The 12,558-nt window shown below is 32.0% G+C and overlaps 1 protein-coding gene and 1 pseudogene across 1 annotated transcript in view; one reads left to right on the top strand and one right to left on the bottom strand.

The window, feature by feature from the left end:
* LOC144843358 (uncharacterized) overlaps positions 1-12,558 on the top strand; it is an 851,823-nt gene that overhangs the window by 562,806 nt on the left and 276,459 nt on the right. The window lies entirely within an intron of this gene.
* LOC144842377 (uncharacterized) lies at positions 10,792-11,714 on the bottom strand (annotated as a pseudogene).

Raw genomic sequence — 12,558 nt, 5'->3', positions numbered from 1 at the left:
AATTTGTTTTTGGCATTTGGAGGAACCCTATAGACAACCACAAGCTGAAAAGAGGAAGAAAAAGAAGCCAAAGTAATCTTTGAGCATTCCATGGATTTGAAAGGAGGAGACTCGCAACAATGTATCTGAATACCATCACGAACAATGACTGCAATGCCACCACCCCGGCAATGAGTCCGAGGGGTATGAACAACATTGTAGTTAGGCAGTGTTGTTTTTATATCAGCAATGGTGCGATCATCTCTACTATCACCCGTCAGCCATGTCTCCACAACAGCCAGTATATCAAGATGATTATCAATGATAAAATCACAGAGCGCAGTTGATTTGTTCTTGGCCCTAATAGATATGGCATTCCATGTGGCTAAGTTAATCTTGGCACCCGAGTGACTGGGCAGGCGATGGCTGATGGTGGTGGGGTAGCATAAGTTGGTAAAGTTGACACCACGACCTGCTTTAGGTAAAGAATGCTGGGTAGAAAGAACAGGTATAGGTTTCCGAATAGTAACTCTTTTACCAGCCCTACAGCCACGGTATGATCTGAAAATACCGCATTCTTTCAACACCTGATATGTAGAGGGGGAAATCCATTGTCTACGACAATTTCGAAGTTGTAGTAGCGTACCCCTACTATACACACGCAAGTCAACGGTAGATACAGGGCTAGGCCCAGTATAGAGAGATGGATAGACACCAAAGGAATTAATGGGGCTAGGCCTAGGCCAGCATAGCACAGGGCTAGGCCTAATGTTTACATCAGGTTGAGGGGGCCAAAAGGGCTTACCAACAGTGAACCATTCAGACCAAGTAGGCTGTACTCCACCAGTTTGAAGCCTACAAAAATCACTACTAAAAACACTAAAATGAGAAGCAGAAGTGAAATATTGAGGAAAATAAGTCATCTTCTGGATTCAATGTTGAAACAATTACATTGAATCAATAAAAATATGGTCAAAAAAGTGGAAATTAATTAAAATTTCCAGGAACAATGTATGTGAGTAATGGTATTACATAGAATACAACTCGACACCTGTATGTGAGCAATGGTATAACATGGAATACAACTCGACACCTATATTTAAACGTACTAAATACAACATTAAAACAATATATTATATGATATCCTATCTGGAGGACGAGACAATGAGTGTAATGCATTGAAGACAGAATGTCATATGTCTTCTTGCATATCTTGCTTCAGGTACCTATCTTTTTTGACCGAATGTTAAATAATCGATTACCCATGAGAATGCGTCAATAATGTCAGTACCCATTGTAGTACCATGGAGCTCCATGGTAGTACAATGTAGGAGATTGTTAATAGACAAAATGTCCGGTAACAGGAAAGAACTTTACGCGAAAAATATCTTTAAGAACAATAGTTCATTGTTGGAAATATATACGCCTCCATTCTATAATCTGGGTTTATATTATCCAAAGATAATACATACTTTACTTTACAGTTTAATTCCGAATGTAAATGTTGTTAATGGGATGGCTATACTTGTTTGTGTTATTATTCATACATCTAGATCAGTGGTTGACTTTTTAATAGGTTTGACAATGCTATACAATTCATTTCATAATTCATCATTTTTGCCGATTTTGTATTCATTAAACAATTCATACATTCACAACTTGAAGATAAACAGGCAAAACATATAGTTAACATGCTTAGTATCTGTTACTGTAAGATGTTTCCTGTTTAAACCTCACTTCCTGAACAAAACCATTAAGTTTACAATTATGAACTATTTCATCTTAAATGAACTATTAAGGAAGTTCATCTTAAATGTGTTGAATTGGCGCAGGATAGGCATTTGCTGCTACCATCTCGTCCAAGTCAGAGGTCATTAGCGGATATTATCCTGTCTCAAGATTGTTCAAGTCAAGTTTAGTTCTATGTAAGTTTACAGTGTTATTCAAGTATATAAACACTACCCAAGCTACTTTCAAATACAATTATTTGGATTTAATGGTTTTGTGATTTTATGTTCAATTGGTAATAGATAGAAGGTATGTTATTTCTACATTATATTCCTCTATGTTTAGAACGAGATTATTCACACATTCTAGTTCATTCGGCGTGAGTAGAAAATTGACGACAATCATCACCCCTAAGTTGAAACATTGAATCAAATATTAACAAAATATACAATTGTGTTTACTTGCATGGCATCGCACACGATATTGTCTTACAACAATTAAATAATTTTAGGGTGGGACAGTACCTAATTATAAAATTCGTATCAAGCTATCGACCAGGGATTTAGTATTATAGGTCGTAACAGCCGTCCCAACCGATCTTGTTCAGTTATGAACATTTGAAAATAATTGAAAATATAAACTTATACAATGTACCACAATTAACATTTTGTTGCCATAAGGCCTAACTACAAGAACGGTTGTAATATTCCGATAACGGGACCACCAGGACGGGGAAGCTTGTGTATTAAGCATGTGTGAATCTTCTATAACAATAGACCTATACGTGTACATGTATGAATCTATATCACGGTGTCTCTTATTATTCATGTGTGTTGAATCATGAATAAATGCTGTGTGTACTGTTATAGTTTTACCGTATTTACTGTATTTATAAAATTACGAGCACTTAATTTCGAACTAAACCTTTTCGACATCCAGGAATTATTATAGAATATTATATATTATAGAATTCCATTATTGTTTACACCACCGATTGTTTGATTGATGGAGTGGATCGAGTTGTAGCTACCAATCCAACGATCCTGGGTTTAAGTCCTGTCATATGTCAGGATTTTTTCTAATGACAAATTACAACTCCACTCCCAAAGACTTGTACCTTGTTTATGTAGAACATATGTTTCCTATACAGTGAGAAAGTTATGAAGATGAGATAATTTATAAAAATAAAATTAATATTAATCCCTACAGTTTCTCGACCCTCAGTCACCGAGATTAATTTGTTTAGCATTGGGAGTAGATTAAAATAAAGTATGTCAATTAAGGTCCAGGGACCACCAAGTGCCAAGTTTCCATCTCTTTACCAACTTTCAAGGAAGTGGCCCAAGGAATACGCTCAAATTGAATTAGATAGTAAATGGTATCATTTAGGCCTATAAACATTTATATAAATCCCTATCGTATTTTCGATTTGTGTGTCACCATTATCAACTGTCTTTTACGTTTTCTATATATTTTTATTGTGTTTATGTGCTTGTGGAAGTAATATTTTTTTTTGTAAAAGAAAAAAACACTTAATTTATCCTAAACTAACAAAGTAGCTCATTCGCCTGTAACGAATATATTTTGTTTATGTCTTATCCCAGAAAAAAATGAGATTATAGTCTAAATAGTATGTAGTGATTCATAACCGTAAACACTAATCCAAAAAGAACATTCTCTGATCTGATATTTTTTATTATTTTTGTGATACCACATTTTTTCTCTGGTCAAAGTAAATATTGCTAAATAAGTTTGATCGTTTTGATCAGATTGTTTTAATGGAATATTGAACGGTATAGAAGGCACACCTGAGATGAATCTACTGCCTTCAACTTCTAGGATATGTGTTATACCAGGGAGGTGAAATAAATCACAGTTATCTATATATAAATGTATGTAAGGGCAAAATTCGGTAAATCGCGCGTTACTTCTAGAATGTTTACTCGATGGTATATAAAGTTGGTTCGTACATTCGGTACTGATTTTAACCACCTGATGTAACCCTGTTTACTAATTAAATTGAGTTAGATAATTTTATTATTATTTTTTTATTGCCAATTAAAACAAATTTAGGTTCAACGATTTGTCCCAAATAGGGATGTTTTCCGATCGAGATATACACTGTCTAATGGATGTCCATCTTGAAAAATAACCGCACACAAAACTACGAGGATGCTTCGCATTTTCCTATCTCCTCCTACGATAATTGTTTTTAATAGATGAAAACCAGTTGAACAGCTCGAGTACAGCATCACATGTTATCATTGGTAGATAAAAAGATGGATTTTCTAGTCCGTCTTACGAATCTATATTCGTCACTCTGCTAACGGTATAGTAGCCCGAGCTAATAAATTATTATTACACATATCGTACAAATATCAATATAACACAACATTGAACCATGGATGGCAGCACCAAACTCTTTAATTTTCTTCTCCAATTTAAAACAAGATCTAATCTTCTTTTAACCACCTAGGCATACGTTTAGCCATAATTTGATCAATGTTTTGTGAAATATTGTAATCTATTCTATGTAGCTAAAGCTAACCTTGTGGAACCCCTCATACAGGTATACATACATATTTAATAACATTTTATTAAAATGGGAAAACAAATGTTAAACAAATTAAAATTATTTATTTCATACTACAAGTCAAAATCAACATGTGTACAATATGTACAATGGAAATGAGAATGTTAAATATGCATTCCCACGACATAAAAACAAGAAATAAGTATGGATGAGAAAAAAATACTTGTCATACGCGGATTAGCTAGGATAAAGCACTGTTCTATTTTAGCCAAGAACACATGTAGCAGGCGATTTAGTTTCTTTTTTATTTCAAACATGCGTTCATTAAATTATATTTATAAAGATAGATTAAATAATTCTTTTTTAAATGACTCTCATTTATGCAATCGTACAACGAAAAATAAATATTTTATATTAGTTGAACGGAGACAATATTTGCAGTCCTTAGAAGATTGACTTCTTTTCTTCTACACTACTCGACTCTGTCTCGTTATAGAACTGTCAAAATTTAAACGCATAATTTATATATAATGTAGGCCTAAATAATTATGTAAATTGATAATATATTACATAATGTCTAAAAATAGAAGAAATGAATGAATTATAATTATATTTAAAAAAAGCCATTGTTCTTTGAATTAGTGGTTGTGGAATGTATGTCTACATTTATTAATTGAACTTCGACCTCGTTAACCAATTCGGTATACTGGTTTACTTTGCTCACCTAAAATGGCAATTCACATCGGTGTAGCTCCAATCACCTTATTATAAGATCAAAGCAAACAATAAATAACAAATCACGCTTGTTGCAGCAACTTTTTATAATGTACTTGTTATCGCTTATACAAATGATAATGTATAGTGTCTGGTGTTCTGTACAAAAACAGTCAACTGTTGATTGAGGAAACATATATTTCAGCACAAAAAGTACGTAACTATACGTGAGTGTAGTATATAGGGTTGTGTTTAATGTAAAATGTTTGCACATCATGTATATACAGGTATCTTTTTTTTTGTTAGCTACTACAAATGTTGTATACAAGTACCAGATATTTATCTTAATGAACATTTCCTCTGTTTCTGTAAAAATAAATCAGAAGAATAGAATTATTTATTTCAAATGTATAATATTTAATCTAAAAAAATGAGAATAGTTCATTAGAAATCAAACATACAACAGTAAATGTGGTGTCCATACGAGTATTGCGCACAATAAATAGAAATATTGTCGTCGTAGTGGCGTCGTTTTGAGCGTCATTCTTTCTCTTAGATCATATTATGCTTTAAGTTTAAGATCTAATTATGAACGTTATTTTGATAGCATTGTGTTTTAATTGGTGGTCCTTGTTATAAGTTGAACTTTAACACTCTACACGCCATGTTTGTATTGCTTTTATACATTATTTACAACCAATTTATAATATGTATTGTTAACCACTTCTTTTTTTTTTGTTAGTATAACTAACTACAAATGGATCTGAAAAAAGAACTTATAGAACTATGTGCTCATAATAACATAAAGGTAGGTGATTTTACTATGCAACTACTGAAAGAAATCATAAATATTAGTATTTAGCTTGATTATGTTGAAACGTATAAAACAGTACCTTCCATCTGTGTATATCTTATTATAGACAAATGGTCATCGTCATCATCATTAATTGTCTCTTATAACTGTACATAGAAAATACAGATGAATAATGTTATGATTATATTAATTGTTAAAAACGTAATCTGACTAAAGTTGGGGATGAGATGTCTTCTTTCAGTAAACAACGATTGAAAAGAAAGAATATTCTGATCTTGTGTTTAACAATCATATCAATGCATGTGATTTAATTAAATATACAATTGGATTCATTTTAATAATACTATATGTTCATATTTCATAGATTCCGGAAAGTGCAAACAATAGTGAGATTGATATTTGTACACATATTATTAAGTTAAAGGCTGTAAACAGTAACAACAAGGTAGGCCTACAAATCAATTATTAGTTATTTTTCTATGTAATAGAATCTATAATAATAATACAAAGAGTGTTAACACAATAACGACATATTATCTATAATAAATTAATATATTGACCTCAGACTGTGTAATATCATTTAGATATACATTGTTTATCATAACATGTGTAGTAAATGTGTGCTGTCCCTATAAAAGACAAAAAAAATACAAATACTGTAATATGAATGCAAATAATGATGCAGATAAGAACAAAAATAATAATGAAAATAATAATAAATAATTTAAATATACAAAATTAGAAAACATCCAATTTTAGTGTGATTTATGGTTTTGAGAGTATTGTTTGTTGTTCAAGAATTTTTAAATTCAAAAAAATAAAAAATAAAACATAAAAAATAAAAAATAAAAATAATAATAATAAATAATTTAAATATACAAAATTAGAAAACATCCAATTTTAGTGTGATTTATGGTTTTGAGAGTATTGTTTGTTGTTTAAGAATTTTTAAATTTAAAAAAAATGTAGTGATCAATCAAATATAGTATATAAGATAAGCAATAGTAAATTATTCAAATAACGATTCCAGCAATATATTATAATATATGGATTACTTTACCAAATTACGAATTTCAATAAATCATCCTAGGTTTATTATTATTTTAATCATCATTCTGTAAATCTTAGAGAAAAAAGTACTGCCATGATTTAGATATTTTTTACAATACAACTACACCATTTGCATAAAACAGGATTGTTCTCAAAATCTGCCACATGTACACAACATATAAGCTTAGTGTATGAAAAAATATAAACTCTAAAAAATGAAGGCAAAAGCATAGCAATCAACAGGAAATTTGAAAGATTTATATTAAAATAAATCTCCCGGTTGAGCCTCCAAATGCAATCCAGGTTTAAATTCTTTGACTATAAATACTTTAAACAAATACGTATTCTGGGACAATATTAAAGTTATACAAATAGCATAGATACAGTAAGTATATTAACTATTTTTATAATTATAATATTATTATTATTTAATATATTATATAATTTCTTAAGACAAATAAAAAATATAACAAAGTAAACTTAGTAAAGCTAAAATGTTACTTGGATCGGTCCCTTGTAGCATGTTTATTTTTTTTTGTCTACTACATTTAATGATTCAGGGACTCTATATGATGCACATAGTTAAAAGATGCCTTGTCTGTAGCATGCTAAAATATATCTCGTATTGTATAGTTTACACTCTTGTTAAGTAAGGACAAAATGTATGTCAAGTGTCCAGATGGCAAAATCAAAGTGGCACAACTCTCCAGCGCTTCCAATGGCAGGATATGCCTTGGAAATATATAATATACATAATGTCATCCGCGTTTGGTTATTTAATAAATTATACCACTTCTTAAGACAATAAAACAACATAATAAAGTAAACTTAGTAAAGCTAAAATGTTACTTGGATCGGTCCTTTGTAGCATGCTTGTTATTTTTGTCTACTACATTCAGGGACTCCATGTGCTGCACATAGTTTTGTAGGATACTATTATTATTACTAGATGATAGATTCAGTACAGTATAACTATGGCGAGTAGATAAGTTTAATAATAAATAAAAATAATGAGTGTTTACGATTTGGTGAGAATTGTTGATGAGTTGCAAAATTGACTGCTCTATTCCGTAACTCATTAACAAAGGCTAGACCGGTAAGCTAGGCCATTCGATAATCATTTTGTCTATTCTGAACTCGTTCATCATTATGTTCATTATCTTGGGATTGCAACATTATCATGCAAAAACCGTAGCCCTGTCAGTTTGAGGGTGGCTCAATAATTACGTATTAAATATTTGAAACGCCCCGACATTCCAAAAACCAGACAAGTGGTTTTATAAAATATTGTTGCTACTCTGGACTACATCGTCTATAATAGAATATAAAATTGTGTGTACAAATCGTAAAAATCGATGAAATCGCTTGTTACCTCATATCTGCTCACTGATTCGCGCATGCGCTAGACTATTACCGGACAATAATCTTGTAAACACTTATTACGAGATGAAAAAAAGCCAGTGAATATTCATGCTAAAACCGCTGAGAAACACACTTCCCAAAATATTCCTCTTAAAACCCAAAAATAAGGAAGTGTTAAACAAAAAATAATCTAAGTAGTTAACGGAAACGTTATCGGAATATTCCATTTATTGTCATATTTTGAATAAACGAATATCCTAGCAATTCAAATCATATTTGTCACAATCTTTGTTTGCCGGTCAACATTACGACGTTATTGTTAATGCAGTCTGTGTAAAGATTAAAAATAATCATTGTAAACGGGGATAGCTAATGACTAAACAAACTTATATTATATTATTATTATATTGTGTTTCAACTAATTATTTGTGTGGTAAAAATGAGTACTGAAGTATTGTACCACATTTCTATATACAATAAATTAATAAATTACCAATTTACTCACAGAGTAAACAATCTCATCAGTTAAACTTATATTTTCCTTCTAAGCATTTTTTTTATTGTTGTTGTTGAATATGCCATTTCAATGTCACATAGTATTTATTCACGTTGACCAACAATTTGAACAAGAACAAATCATTTAGCTGAAAACTGTATATTTAAAGCAAACAATAGTCAAATCGGCTGCCAGCCAATGGGTTTCTTCATTTAATATAACTGTATTGTCTTTTTTAAGTGAAAACATGTTTTTTTTTCTACGGAAGTGATTATTACCGCTACAAAATGGCCTATTTTAATTTTTGTTAGGACAATACATATTTAACGTTTACTTTTAAGCATTTAATTTACCTGTCTATCCACAATTAGCAGTGTAATATTTTGTTATGCTCACCTTTCTTAAAATAAACAAACATGGCAAATGTTTTCAACTTATTCATTGACTTCATATTAGAGAAAATAATATAGATGTAAAAACAATAATAGTTATTCGAAAAAATGTACTCTAGTGATGATAAAAGGAAACATTGAATTGGACATATGATTAATTATTCTTCAATATTTGGTGGTGTTTGAAAAAGATAATTTTTTAAAATATTTTCAATAGATCGGTGAAACAGCACTGTTCAATGGGGCTTATTACAACAATGTTACTGTTTGCCAGAACTTGATTGAGTCGGGTGCTGATGTTAATCTTCAAGCTGACGTAAGTAATAAAGTGTATTTTAATTTTACCTATTAATAAATCTGGAAATTGTATATACTTCTATCTCCGCAAACTAAGTGTTTATTTACCATAAAAATAATATAATATGCAAACATTCATAACTCGCCAATTCAAAAGGTGCAGTGAAAAATTTAATCAGATTGAAGCAATTTTGTAAAAAAAAAATATATAAAATTGAGATATACATAAAAAGGTAAGATTCCAATGGTAAAAATTGCTTGAACTAAACAAAAATGGTTTTTTTTGTTTATTTTTAAAACGAATAAATGAATTAGAAGAACAAGGAAGTGAGTGCATGCCAAGTGCAAAAAGCTAATCTATCAATTTCGCACCCCCTCTTTACAACAATTACGGTAGTTGAATCATCGCTGTTGCGACGAAAATGTATTCGATTCCCACTATCATTTTGCAATGTAACCACACACATGTTAAAACGATTTATTGGCTTTTAGTCAGTTATTGTTATTTAGGCCTAGTTAGTTATTATTTATTATCAAGAATAATTTCGTTGATCTGCCTTTGCTCAAATCATCTTGTCTAAAAGTGGTGGATTTAAATTGTCATCCTTCGTACGATAATTGAATGTAATTTATAAATTAAAAAGTTTAAAACAATAAAGAAAAGAATAATTCCTTGGCATGTGCTCCACAGACGAACATTGCGCAAATATGCATTACATTATCTTGGCGTTCGCTACCTTGCAATCGACGCAGTGTGTTGCAATCAATGCGACACTCGGCGAACAGTTTAATAGAGTTGCGTTTAGGTCAACGATACCGTGTTCTAACGTGAAATAACGCAAACAGCCGCGAGATAACTAATAAAGTGCTTATTGTTATAAATACACAACACAACACTTACTTAGTACCGTTCACTTTATTCATTCGTTGTGCACAGCCTCCTGCCCGGAACTCCTCCCTTTACAAATAGGCCTACCTCGTCTATTTAAACCAACCCACAGGTGGAAAATATGCAAATAAGTAGTGTGTACCATACATACGCCCACCCTACACAAATTGACCCCTGATACAAATCTACATGTCTAGCATTATCCAATTCTAATATACATTGTTTTTAACGTTTTCTTTTTTTATACCACAACATACGCATTATCCAATTATATACCATATATACCGTACAGTTTGAGCTAATATATTAATAGTAATTGATTAGGTCGTCATCTGTACACCACGTAATATTATGATTCATTTACATTAAAATTGCAATTAATTCGGTAATTGTCATCGGTTAATTTATAGACAATAAATATACGCCCCGACAAAATAATAACCGCATGCTTTAGAGAAGTTAACATATCTAAATACAGACTTACATACATTTGCCTTTTACTTTATACCATGCCACTACACTATATATCATCAGAATTCAAACTTTACATTTCCCCGTAATCCTTACAGGATTATTCTCTATGTACTCAAGGGCAGTGGAATTCAGATTCTGTACGGCTTCCTATTTATTCCGAGAGTGGGGAAAACCTTTCCATTTAATCAGGTATTCCAAACAATTTTGACGATAACGTCCTCTTATAATTGTTTCGATGCTCACTTTCAGGAATGGCAGGAAAAGTTAAATGGTATTTCCGTACCGTTTTAAATTATGGGTGGCCATTAACGGCTCAAATGAGTCCTCCGGACAGTCCCCCATCTCGATTTCCGGCAGCTCACTCATTTTCTCCGGATCCGTATGTAAACTATTATTAGTGGGTCGTGCATATCGATTATATGCAAATTTCATCCGGTTCACATGAACCGGTGCTTTCAGAACTAAGTTCCAAACACGAACATTAACAGGCCACGTTTTCTCAACAAACAGATAAGGGCCAGACCAACATTTCATTAATTTATGCGATAAATCTTTCTGTAACGCAGGTATATACACCCAAATCGAATCGCCCACTAATATGTTACCTCGCGGACGCGTTCGTCATATCGCTCCTTCATTTTCGCTTGATTCAACTCAGCTCGATTTTTAGAAACAACTCTAAATATCTCCAACTGACTTATTAACACATGCATATGATCTCGTAATGTTTTTTTCGGGATAGTGGCATTGTTTTAATAAGGTTACATCGAGCGGAAACCTAGCTTCCCTGCCATATAAAAGGTAAAAATGACTATAACCAACAGAGTTGGTTGGTTGGAGTTGGAGCTACTCTATTCCACGATAAGCGAACTGTTTCGCCGGTAAATATTTATCCCAATCATTATGATATTCATTTACATAATGCGAAATTCACTCTAAGATAACAGAATTGCATCTCTCCTGTGTTGAGGGTGATATGCGCTGGTATTTATTTATTTTATTTTTCGCTATCTTGTCTCTTAAATCGTCCATGACCAGATTACCACAGGAGACTGGGAATTCAATAGTCGCATCAAATCTGCCAAAAACAAATTTTCGTCAATGAAGAATGTTTTATTAAATCACAATATTCTTCTCCAAACTCGTTTGATTTTTCAATGAGCTTATATTCGAAGTCGATTGGCATTCAATTGTCAAAACTGGGTTTTAACGTCTGCACAATCAAATAAACTTGATTAGAACAGCTGGTGTACGTTTTTACGACGTTTTATTGGCCAAAAAACACTTTTGATGATGAATGTTATAAACTGTATTACACCAACATCGACATTCACAATATATGTAAGACATGTGGTTTATCTACATTCATCAAAACCCAGCAACGAAATTATGCTGCACATCTGATTAGACTCGATAATGATCGGATGACGAAAAAGCTATTCTTCCAAGATGACTAATGCTCAAAGCGTGGTAGAAATAATGAGAATGGAGATAATGTTGGAATGGTCAGACAAGCCTTCATTAACAACTCGAAGGCCTGCTTATTTTGAATCGGAATTTATTTATTTTATGCCATCTAGAACACTGTCAGTGTTACAGATTAAATTTTTATATTCTATATATTTGTATTACTCTACATACTTCTAGAACAATCTTACTAAGATAGTTTGATACGCGATCACTCAACACAGTTTCCGGACATCCATGTACACACATAATATATTTAAACAGAGCTTTGGTCACCGTAGCTGCTCCCGTCTCTTTCAACGGCACTAGTATGGGCCAACTATATACTGAAAACGTGCGGAAATTCAATGTCGTGCAACTACC

The sequence above is a fragment of the Antedon bifida genome, chromosome 5, assembly GCF_963402885.1.
Source record: "Antedon bifida chromosome 5, ecAntBifi1.1, whole genome shotgun sequence".
Taxonomy (NCBI): domain Eukaryota; kingdom Metazoa; phylum Echinodermata; class Crinoidea; order Comatulida; family Antedonidae; genus Antedon; species Antedon bifida.
Note: the sequence above shows the minus strand (reverse complement) of the source record. Positions and strands in the feature narration are given on the sequence as shown.